The sequence below is a fragment of the Mesoplodon bidens genome (assembly GCF_964165515.1).
Source record: "Mesoplodon bidens genome assembly, chromosome: 11".
Classification (NCBI taxonomy): domain Eukaryota; kingdom Metazoa; phylum Chordata; class Mammalia; order Artiodactyla; family Ziphiidae; genus Mesoplodon; species Mesoplodon bidens.
This window is the reverse complement of record NC_138167.1, coordinates 45,229,259-45,247,146: the sequence shown is the minus strand read 5'-3', so window position 1 is coordinate 45,247,146 and position 17,888 is coordinate 45,229,259. Positions and strand designations below refer to the sequence as shown.

General features: G+C 50.1%; 1 protein-coding gene across 1 annotated transcript in view; it reads left to right on the top strand.

The window, feature by feature from the left end:
* Positions 1 to 17,888, top strand: part of ANKRD33 (ankyrin repeat domain 33) — a 36,925-nt gene that overhangs the window by 527 nt on the left and 18,510 nt on the right. The window lies entirely within an intron of this gene.

The window sequence follows — 17,888 nt, the reverse complement described above, 5'->3', positions numbered from 1 at the left end:
CAGAGGGGGAAAAAGAGCAAATGACCCTTGGTGTGGAGTGTCATTGCGCCACTCTCAGGCCCGCTCCCGCCTCTCCCGGGCCGTTGGAGCGGGAAGTTGGGGTGGGGGTGGAGGCCGAGCAGGGTGAGGAGCAGTCCCCGAGGAGGGGGGGCCGGGACTGAGCAATAGGGCGGCCGAGCGTGTCCGCCGGGTGTGAGCGGCTTCCTGGGTCGAAGGGCAAAGGGGAAGACAGCCGGCCCGGCCCGCCCCGTCCGCTAGCCGCTTTCGACCCCCCACTCCCTGGACTGCCTCGGCCTCTCAGCCTAAGCCTGGTAGACTCACTCTTTCATTCTCCGCCGCCCCTCCGCCCCCAGGTGAACAGTTGGCTGCGCCTGCCCGGGATGCAGAGGGTGGGACACACACAGCCCAGCAAGTCCACCGCCCTGCACTAATGCCACTCCGAGTGGGGTGGGTTCGGGGGAGGACCGAGAGCCCTGGAGATGGGCAGTGGAGAATGCGATATGACGTCTAAACCGTGGGCTTCCCTGGAGGGCTTCCCCAAGAAGGCAGCATTCACACTGGGCCAACAGGATGAATCCCAGACCTGTGATCGGCTTGGAGGTGTCCAAAGGCATTCATTGATTGGTGCATTCATTCAGCAGATACATATCGAGCGTCTACTCTGTGCCTGGGCATTGGGCTAGGCGCTGGGGACACCCGAGAAAGTCCCAATGGCACATCCCTCTCCCGGTGGAGCTCCCGGTACAAGGGTAGACAGAGTTCTGTCAGACACACTGACGCAAGTCTTCAGCGGTGATCCAGGCGGGAAAGGAAATCTGCAGGGCGAGCAGCCCGCAGCAGAACCCACTTTGCCCCAGGAGGAGAGGGGTCTGAGCTTAGGTTGGAAGTTACAGATACATTTCCCAGAGGAGATGTTGAGCACCCAGAAGGTCCCAAGACCTTCTGTGTTCCCATGCAAGGGCAGTGTCTGAGGGTCCTCTCTTCTGAGGTGTGGCTTTTGTTTTTTGTTTTCTTTTGGGTGCTGCTCAGACTCTCTTGAGTACTAGTCAGACAAGGTTGCCCTTGTGCTCTCACCCCCAACTGCCCGGTAGTGCTCTCTTCTCAGTGTTTTGCAGAAACACTGCAAACTCTCCCCTTCCCTTCTCCTAGTGATGGTTCCTCTGGAGTCTCTGGGGTCTCACTGGCCCCCTCTGGAAGCTCTGGGTTCTGATCTCCCAGGGTACTCCTATAGGTGCCACTCAGGGAAAGGGGGAGGCTCCCATATTTTTCCCAACCCACATATGGAGACAAGACTAGCACCCAGGCAGGTTCTGGAATTCACCAAGGTCAGGATCTTCTCCAACCCCAGAACCCTCTCTTCCTCTCTATGCCACGGCCCTAGGACCACACCCTGGCATGGTAGGGCAACCCGTGGCTTCAAAATCAGAAAGGCAGGATAAAGGGAGCCACAGCTGCCACCCTAGGAGGGCTGAACCCCTAGCTGAAGGGACAATCCCGGGACAACAGAGGGGGAAGTAATTTGTTGAGTATTTCTTTACTGATGGGGTATCTGAGGACCAGAGAGAAGAGACGTGCTTGGGGTCACACAGCAAAGCTGGATCTAGAATCCACTGTACCCTTTCTACCCTATCTGTCAGGCTCCCCGAGGGTCAAGGGTAGGAGCTAAGGGAGAGGCCAGTGTCCGCATGAGCTGAGTGACGCCAACCAGCAGGACTAGTGCCTGGAGGCCAAGCCCAGCATTGCCAGGGCATTGTGGCTAGGTGTCACTGGGAGCCATGCTCCCCCAGGCTCCAGGGTGGGGTGGATGACAGGGGTGAGGGTGGAGAAAGGAGTTGATAAGGTGCTCCCCTGGAGTAGGGATCGGGTTCTCCTTCACCCACCAGGTCCCTCCACTATGAAAGACAAGATTAGACCTCAGGAAGGCCTTTCCAGTAAGATAGTAAGGCAGGTCAGCATGCTGAGAGGCCTTTGCTGGACTTCACGTGGGACGGTGCTGCATCTCGGAGGTGCTCAATTGTTTCTGATGGGCAAACAGGCATAGGTTGGCTTAAAGTGTTTAGTTAGCAAATGGGGGTGAGGTTGGTCTCTTCACCCCTCTGCCCACCAGGCTCAGGCAATGAAGTGTGGCTCCCCAACCCAAGCTCATTAAAGTCCTGTTAATACATCATCCAGCCTCCTGGGCTGACAAATACTCAGTCCTGGCAAATGGCCCTTCATCATGTCTGGGCGGGGCCTTGGGGGTCTGTTCTCTGAGGACTCCCTGCTGACTCCTCTCCTGGCTGTCCCCAGTCAACAGATCTGTGCCCTAAGAGCCCCCTGCTGAGGACAGGGTGCTGGCAGGTCTCGTGATCATCCCGGCCCAGGTCAAGTGCCTGGCAATGGATTGGATAATAATAGTGGTAGTGATGGCAGCAATGCTCTGCTCAGCTTCTGCTGAGGGCCCTCCATTCTTTCCCAGCCCTTTTGCTTGTATCACATCCAAGGTGGGGGCAGGTGCTGTGCTTGGGTGTGCTGCTGAGTGCCTGAGCATGGGGGGTGGGGAGGGGGGCATGGGTATGTGTGCAGGGGTGTGTGTGTGACCTTCCTGGTCCAGAGACTTGCAACAAGGCCTTTCCGAAAACATCAAGGAAAATAACCCAGCTGGCCCAGGGAGAATCAGCTTTGCGGGTTTTGAAGGGAGAGGGGAGAGTTAGGGAAGATGTGAAAGCCAGAGAGGGAGGGAGGGAGGAGCAGGTGGGGTGAGGAGGAAGGAAAGAAAAGGGCCTTGGGGAAGGATGGGGGTGGGGGGAGGAAGGGAGAAAGAAATGGAAGGGAGGAAGAGGAAAGGGTGGGGAGACCTCTCTTTGTAGTCCTCTGGATCAGCCACTCAGGAGTCATTAAGAAGCAGGAAAGGAAGGAAATGTGTCCAGGCTGGGCGACTGGGGTGCGTGCCCAGAGCACACCACACCCAGCTGGCTGACACACCTCCCACTCACCCTGGGCTCAGGCTGCTCCCCCTACAAGTGGAAGCCCTAACCCTTCTCTTTCTGGCTGTTTGGACTTGAAGACCCAGTTCCCAGTGCCTCCCCAACCCTGCTCATGCCCTTACTCTCTTACAGTTTGTGTGCTTATACCAGCTTTGCCTTCCCAGTGAGCTAAAGGATGTGTCTGGGTCCAATCCCCGCCCCACAGCCGGCCAGGGGCATGTAAGAGCCTCCGTGAGAATGAGAAAAAGCATCCCTCCCTCTGGGCAGACACAGCTCTGTGCCAGACCACCTAAGACTTGGGAGGAGGTGCTGGGGCTGGCTGTCAGTCCCCTCCTTTCCCCCAGGGGCTTGGGGACCCTGGGACCCACTTCCAAAATCCTCATACCTTCTCTGGCTCTGCCATTTGGTCTGTGAGCAGAAGCACACCCATCCTACCCCCGTCCTGCATCACAGCCTTTGGGCCAGCACCCCAAACTGAGCTGTCATCCCACCACACGCCTTTATAATACAGCACCACAGAACCTCTCACTAAGCACCCACACCATTTTCATACTGCAGAGTCTCTCTCCCTGGAGTATCATTTATCCTTCAGAACCCCAACTCAGATATGTCCTCTTCTGTAATGCTTCCCTAGCTATCCCCTACCCCCAGCAGAGCTGGTAGATCCTACCCCAGAGCTCTCCTAATCCTTTTTTCTAGGTTCCAGGGGTTGAGCCCAATACCCTGCTTCCTAGAAGAGCCCTTCCCATCCTACACCCTATCCAAAGGCGGAAGACTGCACTCGAGCCTGCCTGGCTTACTCTCTCACATGCCAGCTCCTCTGGAACCCCACTGAGCTTCTCCCGTCCCTAAAGCTTACAACCCAAGGAAGAACGAGGAACTGAAAATCCAAGTGGCTCAGAGATCTCCCCACCCCCACTGCCCTAACTGGGGCTGGGCCTGACAGGAGATTCCCAGCACATCTGGTTGTACTTAAATCATCCAGCGCCCAACTGCCCAGGCATGTTCCCTGCTTTTCTCCCCTCTGGCCTGGCCTCCTCCCCTTCTTAAACCAGCCTCCCAGGTCTCTCCTCCAGGAAGCCTTCCCTGATTGGCCCAGCCTCTGTAACCACAGCCCACTCTTGAACCTCCACCTCTCTGGGTCTGGGGTCTGGAAGGGTGTGCACTCAATATGTGGAGCCCCATCCTTTTCAAGCATTGGTCCTGGATAGAAACCCTTCCCCCAGGCAGGGAGAAGAGCTGACTAAGAGCTTCTCCTCTGTGCCCTTGGCCTCCAGGGTGGTTGCCTCCAGTTACCGGTGTGTAGTGGGTATTGGGAGCCTTTTTAAAGCTTTGGTTCAGATCCAGACAGAGAGCTGTTCCCACAACAACTCTCGCTGTCAGCTATTTTCCAAAAGACTTTGCAAGTATTAAAGGACAAAAGGGAAATAAATACAGACAATGCAGCAAATAGAAAAGGACACAGGCTACAAAGAACAGGTTTGGGAACTACCAAGACCTGCTTCACCAGGGCTCCAGGTTTGAATATTTGTTCATTCATTCATTCATTCATTCAATAGCATGTACTGATGCCTATGTATACTAGGTACTGGGAATAGAGACTTGAGTAAGACCCCAGTGCTCCATAGAGAAACTCACAGAGGAGGAGAGGGACAGGTGGATAATGTAAGATGCTGCAATGGACATGAGTGGGGAGGCAGTGGGGTGCAGTGGTTGAAGATGGGAGACCCTGGGTGCAATCAATCCAGCTACTTGCCTGCTGTCACTCCGGGCGGGCAGCGGAGGAGCACTTAGCTGCTGGAGCCTGGGTCCTCACCTGGAAAAGGTGAGTGATGTGTCCTGAGAGGGTTGTGGTGGAATTCAATAAGACTGTGTGTGTGGAAGCACTTTGTGAAATGCTAAGTGAGTCGTTGCTATTATTACCGGGCTCAGGCACGTTGCCTGTCTGATGGTCACCGCTCATTTTTCTGATGCCTGAACAGCTGTCCCTGCCTACCCTCTGAGAGTTGGAGAAACTTCTCCTGTGGGGGACACCCAGCCCAAGCAGCAGGCAGTTAGAGTCCACACACACGTAATACTTTTGTTACACAAGTAAAACACCTTTTTAAAGTAACTTTAAAAATTAGAAAATATAGAGAAGCACAAAGCAAAAAAAATTTTTTTAATCCAACACCCTTAATCCCACCACCCAGAGATAACCACCGGTGAGACTTTGGAGTAAGACAGGTATTTTTCTAGATGTTGAGATAGTGAGAGATTGCCACACTATCTTGTAATCTGCTTTTCTCAATAGGCAAGTATTTTGAGTATCTTTTCTTGTCTATAAATATACTTAAACCACATAATTTTTTTTATTAAAGTCTGGTTTATTTACGATATTCTTTGTACAGCAAAGTGATTCAGTTATGCGTATATATATATATTCCCTTTTTCTGATTCTCTTCCATTATAGTTTTTTAAAATATTTATTTATTTATTTATTTATTTTTGGCTGTGTTGGGTCTTCGTTGCTGTGCACCGGCTTTCTCTAGCTGCAGCAAGCGGGGGGCTTCCCTTCATTGCGGTGCGTGGGCTTCTCATTGCAGTGGCTTCTGTTGCGGAGCATGGGCTCTGGGCGAGCAAGTTTCAGTAGTTGTGGTGCATGGGCTCAGTAGTTGTGGCGCTCGAGTTTAGTTGCTCCATGGCGTGTGGGATCTTCCTGGACTAGGGATTGAACCCATGTCCCCTGCATTGGCAGGCGGATTCTTAACGACTGTGCCACCAGGGAAGCCCTATAGTTTATTACAAGATATTGAATATAGTTCCCTGTGTTATACAGTAAATCCTTGTTGTTTATCTATACCACACAACTTTTAATGACAGTTTAATGTTCCATCATATGGACATGCAAGAATAACAAATTTCCTTTGTTTTAGATTTTTTTTTTCCAGAAATAAAAGCTTGATGAACTGACTTGTAACACACACCTTTGTGCATATAAAAATACTAGTAATGAGAGGCTGGGAATGCATATTTTTAGCTTTGAGGAGCCACTACCCCAGGCCTCTGGGCGGTGCCCTCACATTTCCTCCAGGCAGCCCTCCCAGACTGGCGTTTCAGGGGCCAGTGCATCTCCCAAGGCCCACGCCTTTCCCAATAGCTTCCTCCTTAAGCGACCTGGCCTGGAAGCCCTGAAAAATGCTCGGAAGTCCTGGCTGGTGAAGGCCAGGAGGGGCCCTGGGTGGAGAGCACAAAGCACAAAGCTTGTCTGGGGCACGGAGAGAGGCCCCGCCCCCCTCGGGGCTGCTGGCCGAACATTCCTCCCGGGACAATGGCTGCCTCAGGGAATCCCGAGAATGAAGGAGGCCGGGTGGCTTCCCGAGGCCAGCCCCTGCCACCCCCGCACCAAGTTGAACCCGTTCCCAAATTGGAAAGAAGGGGCGCTTTGCACTGGGGACGGGGTGGGGAGGGGGCAGTGCTTCCTCGTGCCTACACCCCCCCTCCCCCGTTCCCTTCGTTCACCAACTGTTATGCGGGACGCCCCAGCCCGAGTCCCGCCCAGCCACCCCTTCCCTGTGGATCTTGGGCAAGTCCTGCTCTCTCTGTAAAATCCCTGCTTCCTCAACTGTAAAATCAGGGGCTTGGATTCAGCGACTGCTAAGTTCCCCACGCATCTAAAATGCCATAAGGTAGTGGCTAAGACAGGCACAGGCTCTGGAGCCAGACTGCCGGAATTCAACTCTTGGTTTGCCCTTTACCCTGTAAATTTAACATTCCCGCCTCAGCTTCCCCATCTGTAAAGTAGATTGATGATAGACGCCCAGCCCTCACGGGGCTTTCCTGAGGAAGGATGAGAAGATGCTCATGAAACAAATGGCTGAGTCATCAAAATCTATGAATAGTGATTCACACTTACCTCTAAAGCTAACTGGATCCCTAGCCCCAGTCCCCTCTCTTGCCTAGTTGAGATTTTGGCCCCTGAACATTTTCCCAACAACTGGCCACACCTCTGGGAGATGAGGGGCCATGGATGTCCCAGGAAAGCCTCTGTCCGGCATGTTTCCACTTGCCCTTGCCCTTGCCATAAAGCCATAAAGCTGTAAAACTGTAAAGGCTTTTGGGGGCAAATAAAATTTAAAATACAGGAAAACTCCTGTGTCAGGTCACATGTCTCCACTTTTGTTTGGGAACTGCAAGCATTTCCAATGCAGCCAGCAATTGCTACACACCATGGGTGACAGGATTCCAGGCCCTTAATAACGCATTGGAGGCTTAGGACTAACACACTTGAGCAGTGAGCAACATGGGTTTCCCATAAATATTTTTGAGCTGTTTGCCACAGACCCCTGCCCAACTTCCTCTACTCTCCCTCACACACTTGTTCTCTGCTTCTCCTTACTCACCTCCTCCTCAACCCTATCCAATACCCGTGAATTAAAATTCTCTGCTGTCATAAAAAGAAACAAAATTGAGTTATTTGTAGTGAGGTTGATGGACCTAGAGTCTGTCATACAGAGTGAAGTAAGTCAGGAAGAGAAAAACAAATACCGTATGCTAACACATATATATGGAATCTAAAAAAAAAAAAAAAAAGGTTAGGAAGAACCTAGGGACAGGGGACATAGAGAATGGACTTGAGGACACAGGGAGGGGGAAGGGTCAGCTGGGACAAAGTGAGAGAGTGGCATGGACATATATACACTACCAAATGTAAAATAGATAGCTAGTGGGAAGCAGCCACATAGCACAGGGAGATCAGCTCGGTGCTTTGTGACCACCTAGAGGGGTGGGATAGGGAGGGTGGGAGGGAGACACAAGAGGGAGGAGATATGGGGATATATGTTTACATATAGCTGATTCACTTTGTTATAAAGCAGAAACTAACACACCATTGTAAAACAATTATACTCCAAAAAAGATGTTAAAAAAAACACAAACAAACAAACAAAAATCCTCTGCTACAAGTACCAGAAAACTCGCCTCAAAACGGCTTGTACAATAAGGAGAACGTATGATCATATTTCATCCAATTTAGATGCCACTGATTTTTTAAAAAATAAATAAATTTATTTATTTATTTACTTTTGGCTGTGTTGGCTCTTTGCTGCTGTGCGCTGGCTTTCTCTGGTTGCGGTGAGCAGGGGCGACTCTTGCTGTGTGCGGGCTTCTCATTGTCGTGGCTTCTCTTGTTGTGGAGCACAGGCTCTAGGTGTGCAGGCTTCAATAGTTGTTGCACACGGGCTCAGTAGTTGTGGCTCGCAGGCTCTAGAGTGCAGGCTCAGTAGTTGTGGCGCACAGGCTTAGTTGCTCCGCAGCATGTGGGATCTTCCTGGCCCAGGGCTCAAACCCATGTCCCTTGCATTAGCAGGCAGATTCTTAACCACTGCACCACCAGGGAAGCCCTAGATGCCACTGATATTAAGAAGCACTGTTGGGCTTCCCTGGTGGCGCAGTGGTTAAGAATCCGCCTGCCAGTGCAGGGGATACAGGTTTGAGCCCTGGTCCGGGAAGATCCCACATGCCGCAGAGCAACGACGCCCGTGCATCACAACTACTGAGCCTGCGCCCTAGAGCCCGCGAGCCACAACTACTGAGCCCGCGTGCCACAGCTACTGAAGCCTGTGTGTCTAGAGCCCGTGCTCCACAACAAGAGAAGCCACCGCAATGAGAAGCCCGCACACCACAATGAAGCGTAGCCCCCGCTCACCACAACTAGAGAAAGCCTGTGCGCAGCAACGAGGACCCAATGCAGCCAAAAAAGTAAAATAAAATAAAGAAAGAAAATAAAGTTAAAAAAAAACAACAAAAAAAACGAAGCACTGTTACTTTATGTACTATTAGAAAGAAAAAGCACTGCCAATTAAACTGACATAATGATTTCTTATCACTTGGAATTTTTATGTTACGTTTATTAAAACGAGTCCTTTTGGACTTAGATGGAAATATACTTTTTAAAATATTTATTTATTTTATTATTTATTTACTTATTTACTTTGGCTGCGCCAGGTCTTATTTGCGGCATGCGGGATCTTTAGTTGTGGCATTCGGACTCCTTAGTTGCGGCATGCATGCGGGATCTAGTTCCCCAACCAGGGATCAAACCCGGACCCTCTGCATTGGGAGCATGGAGTTTTACGCACTGGACCACCAGGGAAGTCTGAAATATACATTAAAAAAAATAAATTTATTTATTTATTTTTGGTTGCATTGGGTCTTTGATGCTACACGTGGGCTTTCTTTAGTTGCAGCAAGTGGGGGCTTGCTCTTTGTTGCCTTGCGCGGGCTTCTCATTGCGGTGGCTTCTCTTGTTGCAGAGCATGGGCTGTAGACACGCAGTCTTCAGTAGTGGCGTGTGGGTTTAGTTGCTCCGCAGCACGTGGGATCTTCAGGGACCAGGGCTCAAACCCATGTCCCCTGCATTGGCAGGTGGATTCTTAACCACTGTGCCACCAGGGAAGCCCCTGAAATATACTTTTAAACATAAATTACTCTTGCACCTATATAGCAAGGAAAACATAGGTGAAATAAATTGCTTAAGAATTTCTTTAAGGTTATCATATTCAGAGTCTGATTCTTGGAATCAGTTTTCAGCTTTGAGCTGTCAATGTTTTTCCACATGGACTCATCATCGGGGCCAATTTAAGAATTGGTGAGACAGCATTTCTTAAAAGACTGCACTACTGAATTAATTATCTATTGCTCTGTAAAAAATTACCCCAAATCTTAGAAGCTTAAAGCAACAAACATTTATCATGTTATAGTTTCCATGGATCTGGAATCTGGGAGCGGTTTAGCTGGTGTTTCTGGGTCAGGGTCTCTCATGAGCTAGCACTCAAGCTGTGGGCAGCAGAATCCACTTCCCAGCTCAGGCATGTGGGTGTTGGCAGACCTCAGTTCTTAGGTGACTGTTGGCTGATACCTCAGTTCTCCACCACATGGGCCTCTCTATAGGCTGCCTGACTGTCTTCATGACATGGCAGCTGGCTTCCCCAATAAACAATCCAAGAGAGAGCACAGTCTTTCAAGACAGAAGCCACAGTCTTTTTATAACCTAATATTGGAAGTCACATAGTATCATGATTTCTTCTGTATGCTACTGGTCACAAAGACCAGCCCAGAACAATGTGGGAAGGGGCTACATAGGGTGTGACTAGCAGAAGGTGAGGACCATTGGGGACCATTTTGCTGGTTGCCAACCACATCCACTATTACCCTTGGGGTTTCCCTCTAAGCCACTGACATCCATTCTGGAAGTTTCGATGCTGGCAGATGATCTTGTCAGATAGTTGATAAAAATTTCTAGTTATCAGTCCGGACTCAGAGAATCCTTACATGGTTTGTGGAGTGAAGCATCATGGGGTTGCTGTTGTCCTGTCATGACACCAGGAAAGCCACCAAAATGTGTACATGTGCAACAAGGACAGCTAAGCACATCTGCTGTCTGGCTGACAGCAGGTTAAGGTGCTGTTGATGGTAAGATGTTTACTGATTTCAGAAATGTTATCATGTGACCAAATGTGCATTTCAGAATTCATCAAATACAATATCTTACATAAGAATGAGAAATGGTGGCTCCAGAGTTAACTCAGAGACTCAACACCTTCTTCAGGGACCCAGGTTCCTTCCACCTTCACATCTAACACCCTCAGCATATCTGCTGTGTCCCTGGATGGTTCCCCTCAAATCACAAAATGCCTGAATGCAATTCTAATCATCCCATGTGGGCCCAACTATTCCCCTCAAGTGCCTCCTTTTGAGAACAAAGAAACCTTTCCCAGAGACATCCAGAAGATTTTCCCTCTTGCCTCATTGACGGGAAATTGTTACTGCCTGTGTTTGTCAGTTGCATATGTTGGCAAAACTCAGAGTGATTTAAACTAGATTGAAGTTTATTCTTTCTCACATAAAAGAAGTCTGAAAATAGGTGGTGCTGGTGTGCCGGCTCCATAGTTTCAGTATCATTGGAGACCCACCACCTAGCTTACGTGATTTCACTCTCAAATTCACCTCATGTTCCAAAATAGCTGCTGGAATTCCAGCCATCAGATCCACGTTGTAGACCAGAAGTAGCAAAACAAAGGGCCAACGTTTGTTCCTCAGCAGAGTCAGCAACCTTCTCAGATGTTCCAGGAGCATTTCTGTTTACATCTTGTTGGTCAGAACTTGGTCACATGGCCATATCTAGCTGCAAGAAAATCTAGAAACATTTTTCAGCAGAGCACTTTGTCACCCTAAATAAAATGTGACTCTTTTTATTTTTTTTAATAGTTTTTTTTTTTTTAGATATTGGGGGTAAGAGTTTATTAATTAATTTATTTATTTTTGCTGTGTTGGGTCTTCGTTTCTTGTGCGAGGGCTTTCTCGAGTTGTGGCAAGTGGGGGCCACTCTTTATCGCGGTGCGTGGGCCTCTCATTATCGCAGCCTCTCTTGTTGCGGAGCACAGGCTCCAGACGCGCAGGCTCAGTAGTTGTGGCTCACAGGTCTAGTTGCTCCGCAGCATATGGGATCCTCCCAGACCAGGGCTCGAACCCGTGTCCCCTGCATTAGCAGGCAGATTCTCAACCACTGCACCACCAGGGAAGCTCGACTCTTTATTATTAAGGAAAAAGACAGGAGAATGGATGTTAGGTGCTGCAATCTGTCCACAGTCCTCATGCTTAAACCAAGCCCTGGTCAGGGGGCAGGATTACTAGAATTGATGTAGATGCATCAAGATTTACTCCCAGGTGGACACGGGTTACTTTCCTTGAGAGGTGGATCCCTGAACAAAACCCGAATTGTTTTGTTTTGTTTTCATTCATAGACATTTATTCCAGAAAAAGAAGACTTAACGGTCACACAAAAATATTTTTCTTTTTTACATGAATATTTTTTACATGAATATTTATGGCAGCTTTTTATTTGTAAAACCCCAAACTGGAAAAGACCCAGATGTTCCTCAAAGGTTAATGGTTAAACAGGCTGTAGTACATCCATTCCATGGAACAATACTCATCAATAAAAGCAAACAATTGATACATGCAACGTGGATGCATTTTTAAGAAAAATTCTATTGGAGTATAGTTGATTTACAATGTTGTGTTAGTTTCTGCTGTACAGCAAAGTGAATCAGTTATACATCTACATATATCCACTCTTTCTTAGATTATTTTCCCATATAGGCCATTACAGAGTACTGAGTAGAGTCCCGGTGCTATACAGTAGGTCCTTATTATCTATTTTTTATACAGTAGTGTGTATATGTCAATTTCAGTCTCCTAATTTATCCCTCCCCCCACTTACCCCCTGGTAACCATAAGTTTGTTTTCTACATCTGTAACTCTATTTCTATTTTGTAGATAAGTTCATTTGTACCCTTTTGTGAGATTCCACGTATAAGCGATATCATATAATATTTGTCTTTGTTTGACTTCACTCAGTATGACAATCTAATGTCGCTGCAAATGGAAAACCTGAATTGTTAACATTGAAGAAGCAGATAAAGCAGTCACTACTGGTTATTGACCAACAATCGTTGCCCCTCCCCACCTTTCTTGCTAACAGAACCTTGATTTTGTTCAGAGACCAGACTGCCAGTTCTTCAGGAGAGGCTGAGCCCCTCCCCCGTCCCAGGGGTGAATCTGGATTAGTCTGAGACACCTGTGGGAATTCCATACTCTCTACTAGTGTTTGGTTTAAGATTGGACGTGTAATATGATTTTGGCCTATGACACATGAGGGGATGTTCTTTGGGAGACTTCTGGAAAGACTTCTCAGAGGCCAAAGGAGAAACACCTTTTCTTAGCTTCTGAATGTTGTCTGCATGTGATACCTGGAACTGCGGAGCCATCTTGTGACTTTAGGAGAAGTTAGGGTACAAGGACAAAAACCAACATGATACAGATGGCAGAAAAAAGAGAATGCAATATGGTGGAATATTCATAGAATGGAATCCTACTCAGTAATCAAAATGAACTACCGATACATACAACTATTTGGATGAATCTCAAAAACACTGTCTGAAGCAAAAGGGTCAGGCACAAAAGAGTATATATAATATGATTCCATTCATAGAAAGGTCTAGAACATGCAAGACTGACCTATGGAGGTAGAAATCAGATCAGTGGTTACCAGTGGGGGTGAGGGAGGGACTGACCACATGTGGTCACAAGAGGACTTTCTGGCATGATGTCAATGTTCCCATATCTTGATTGGAATGGTGGCTACTAGGTATACATTTGTCCAAACTCATCACACTGTACTTTTAAAATCTGTGCATTCTACTGCATGTAAATTATATTTCAGTAAAGTTGACAAAAGAAATAAAGAAAAAAGAAACAAACAAGGAAGGGAGGAAGGAACACTGGGTCCTTCCTTGGTCCTTGACAACACTGTTGAGTCACTGAATTAACCAACACTCCCACCTATTATGTCTTGTTTTGCAACATGATAAGTAAACATCCTTGCTGTTTAGGGCATTTTTAAGTTGGGTCTTCTGTTAACTTGAAACCCAATTCCTCTTGTCAAAGTGGGGGGAGGCACCCAGAGATCAGGACACAGATCCAGCCTGGGAAACTGTGGGCTTCAAGGAACAGCTGAAAAGGGCAAGAGACTTGGGAGCTCCATCTGATCTGGTGGGGTCTGCTCCCCACCCCACCATCATAGTGAGCCCAGTACAACTGAGGGTTTCTTCCCGCCGTTTTCCTGACCTTCTCCACCCCATTTGTAACATAGTGACCTAGCAATCAAAGGACCTACTCTCAGACTTCTGGTGAGGATTAATTAAGAGAAAATGCAGGAAAGCTCTTAGGACAGTGCCTGGCACATAGTAAGGGCTCCATAAGGCTCTTGTGTTACCTCACCTGGCCCTCGTGAGGATTACCTGGGCCTGAACCAAGCGGGAGAGGTGGGAATAGAATTCAGAAATCTTTAGGAAGCAGATCCTGGAACTGTAAATGATTGATGACACCAAGGTCTCAGGCTTGGGTGACAATGTAAATGGGATTGTTTCTCAGGATTTTGGCAAAGATTACCTTCAGTATCTGTTTTTATCACTAGGTAGATGCTGGTAAAGGGAGATAAGAAACATGGGAGGAGGAGGAGATTTGGAAAGTAAAAAGAAGAGTATAAGTTGAATTTGAGATGACTGTGAGCAGTATGGAGGGGTGGACAAGAGCAAGGGCTCTGCCACCAAGTAGCTATGTGATCTTGGACAAGTTACCGCTTCTCTCAGTGTCCTCACCTGTAAAATGGGAATTCTAAGGATACTAGAATACTACCTCATTAGGTTGCTCTAAAGATTAGATGAAACTGTGTATTTAAAGTGCTCAGCATAGTGCCTAGCACATAGTAGGTGCTCATTAAATAGTGACACTAATTTTCGTCATCCCTTCACACCCTGCCTCATCTGCCTTGGCAGGCGGCCTCACACTGAGTTACTGCTGAAAGGGATGGAGAGTTTTGAGCTTACACTTCACCTTCTCCTGATTCAAACAGGGTGTTCCCTTGCAGAAGATTTCCTCTCCTTTTCTTTTTCTTTGACCCGTGCCTCCCTTCCTTCCAGGCTCTACTCTGCCCTCCCTCTTCCAGGAAGCCTTCCCTGACTAATGCCTCCCCCTTCCCTGCCAACCCCTCCACAAGCCTCCCTGTAGGGACTGGCTTCTCAGCCCAGAGTTTTATCCACTCCCTTCCATTGCCCCTCCCTCGGTAAAGACCACTCCAGCTCAGATAAGGCCTGGACCCATGGGGAAGGACGCTGGCTCTCCACCACATCTCCAGTGGTTGAAAGCTCAGACAGGGGTGGGGGGCTGGTAAGGAGGAGGCCACCTGCCAGAGTGGCAGCAGACAGGCCAGCTAAATCCTTGACCTATGATTTAAGGGGTCGGGCATAGTTCAATAGAGCACTCCAGGCTGAGTCCCAGCTCATTCACACAGGTCAGGGGGATGAGGAGTAGGGAGGGGAGGAGGGCCATCTCCTCCAAGGGCCCCTTGGATTCATTCCCAGGCCTCGGAGGCATAATCCAGCACCATGAAAACCCACAACCCTCATCCCCATCAGCGCAGAACCTCCATCTGAGAGGCGAAGTAGGGACTGGGAACCGGTAGGGGAGGTGGATCAGGGAGGTGGAAGCGCCATGGAACGCATGGAGTCCCAGAGCCTGGCACACAGTAAGGGCTCCTTAAGGCTCCTGTCTGTTTTAACCCAGAGTCCTTTGTTAGGTCCTGAGACCCAGCATCTTTGCCCAGAGTTCCCAGGTCCACCCTCCTCTCTGCTCCCCTCCTCCTCCTTTGGAATTTTCCCCCAGAACTGGGCCCTACCAAGATTTGGGGGCATGTCCTTTGAACAATGGGACTGTCCAATGGAATCCCACGTGCAAAACAGAGACATTTCCTTCGCCATAAATGCTAGTCAGGTCTCAGGATGAGGGCCAAACCTGGGTCCCGCTCTCAGCCCGTCGCCCCTACCCTTGGGTTTCCCCATCGCCCAGGTTTGCCCACGGGGAGAGCTATGCAAATGAGATGCAAAGCAAGCCAAGATAGCCGTAGGGATTGGCTGACGCCGGAGACTTTGTCCACCCAATCCCGGGCCTCCCGCCGCTTGGGCTCCAGCACTCCATCCCACCCCACCCCCACCCCCCGCCCCCGACAGGTCGGTCCCGCCCATAAATCAGCTCCGTCAGCGTTAATGGCTCCTGACTAATTGCCTGGACTCGGCTCCGGGCTCGGGTCGCCAGCATTAAAATTCAATCAGGCCCAGCGCTGAGCTATTAAATATTCATCGGGAGAGCTTCCCGAAACCAGGCTGGGGGATGGGGATGGATTGGGTTGGAGGGACCACCCGAATCTACCAGCTCCGGAGGAGGCTCCCTGTTCCTCCCCAGTACTCTCTCATATCCTACAACTGCTGCCTGATTTCCATCCTGTTGGACCTGATTTCTCTCTGGAAGTCCCTAAACCCTCTCTAGAGACTTCTGGGAGATTGAGCTGCCCTGCAGGAGTGTGGTGTTAAGTTATGCCAAGGGGCTACCCTATTCCTCTGCCCTGCATCCCCTCCATGCCTGGGCACCTCACCCCATGGACCTCTCACCCAGTCATTGCCTACTGTGGGTCATTATTAATGCTGGAACCTTAGGTCCCCTCAGGAGTAGAATAGCTCCAAGGCACAGATGACTTCATCCTTAGCAGAGACCAGGAGGGGCCCCTATGTGCCTGGTCCTGCTGCCTTTGCCAGGGGCTTTGCTGGCGCTACTCTGGCCATCTTCAGCAGGCTGGAGAGAGCTCCAGGCTGGGCAGCCTGGTCTGTGCCGGAACGGAGGAGGGGGCTCTGTGCAGTCCTCCTCTCTCCTCTGCCCTTCCCCCAGGAATGCAGCCTGTCCGAGTGCCTGGGCCCCTGGCCTGATGCTGAGCAGGCTGCCTGGAAGTTCTCAAGGAGGGTACCCAGGAGGAGGGGGCTGGGGCTGAGGGCCTGTAGGGGGTCATTGGGAGGGTCCTGGATTGAGCAGGAAGTGCATCCCTACTCACCCACCCACACATACAGACACAGTATAGTTGCAGGGTTATGAAGAGGGTTTAGCAGGTGTGATGACAGCCATGGCCCAAAGGCTGGAGTGAGCCACTCAAATAAGGACTGGGAATTTTCCTAGACCCTCCATGTTGTATTGAAATATCATGTGACACAGCTCCAGTCCCTGGGCCTGGAGGTGTTTGAGTTAGTGGGGAGAGAGAGCACCAGGAAATACGCTAGGAGAAACCTGTTCCCCTCCCCGGTTTTACAGAGAATCCTCAGCAGCAAACCACCTGTTCACAAGGCTCTTCTTCCCCTGCCCTTTGGACTGCTCCTTGATCCTGGCGCCTGAGGTCCTGCAGGAAATTAACCCTGTGGGGCATGGCAGAGGCTGTGACTGCCAGAGCCACAGAGCGCCTCATAGATGCTACAGGGGAGGGATGGAGGCCAAGGGCACCAGTTACTACAAGGCCAGAAGCAGCTCAGGGCACCAGGAGGTGTGTGAAGTTCAGGGCATGCTGTTTGGGGGGGACACTGGGAAGGACTTCTTTTTTTTTTTTTTTTTTTTTGCGGTATGCGGGCCTCTCACTGTTGTGGCCTCTCCTGTTGCGGAGCACAGGCTCCGGACGCGCAGGCTCAGTGGCCATGGCTCACGGGTCCAGCCACTCCGCGGCATGTGGGATCTTCCCGGACCGGGGCATGAACCCACATCCCCTGCATTGGCAGGCGGACTCTCAACCACTGCGCCACCAAGGAAGCCCTGGGAAGAACTTCTTGTTCTGCTACTCTGAGATCATCAACCCTTGGCCCAGCAGGAAGCCTAGGATTCTGGTCTGAGAACCCCTAGTCCCCCAGAACTTAGGTGTTCTCCTAGCAGGAAATGGGGGTGGGGGGAAGCTGAGAAGCACCTCCTCTTCAGGACCCAGGCAGGCCCCAGAGCTGGGGCAGAATATGTCTGGCAGCGATTACGAAGGGAGCTGGGGCTGGGAGGCCTCAGACTTCAGCAGGTCAGGAGTGACCCGAGCCAAGTGTCTGATTCCAAAGCCAGACGTCACAGGCAATCCAGGATTCCAGCTCACCCCACGTGTGGTTCCCATTAGGGCCGGCTGGGGTCTTCCTGAAGGCCAGGCGGATTCCTGAGCCCCTCCCCCAACACAGCCCCCTCCCTCTTGGGGCTGTTTGGAATATCTTACCCAGTTCTTCCAGGTGGCCTGCTAAAGTGCAACCTTGGGGATTTTCTGGGGCATCCCACTCCAAATAGGCCTCCCCACCCACTAGATGATGTTTTTGCAGTGTCAAAGGGGACAAAGGGATAGGCGACTTATAACACCCCAGGGAAGGCTAATCCCTGAAGACCCCTACACTGTGCCTGGGGCCTTCTCTCCTCTCCAGGTTAGCTGCTTTTGTTCAGGCCTCAGCCCCTCTGGTCCTGACACTTGCAACTGCCCTCACTGACCAG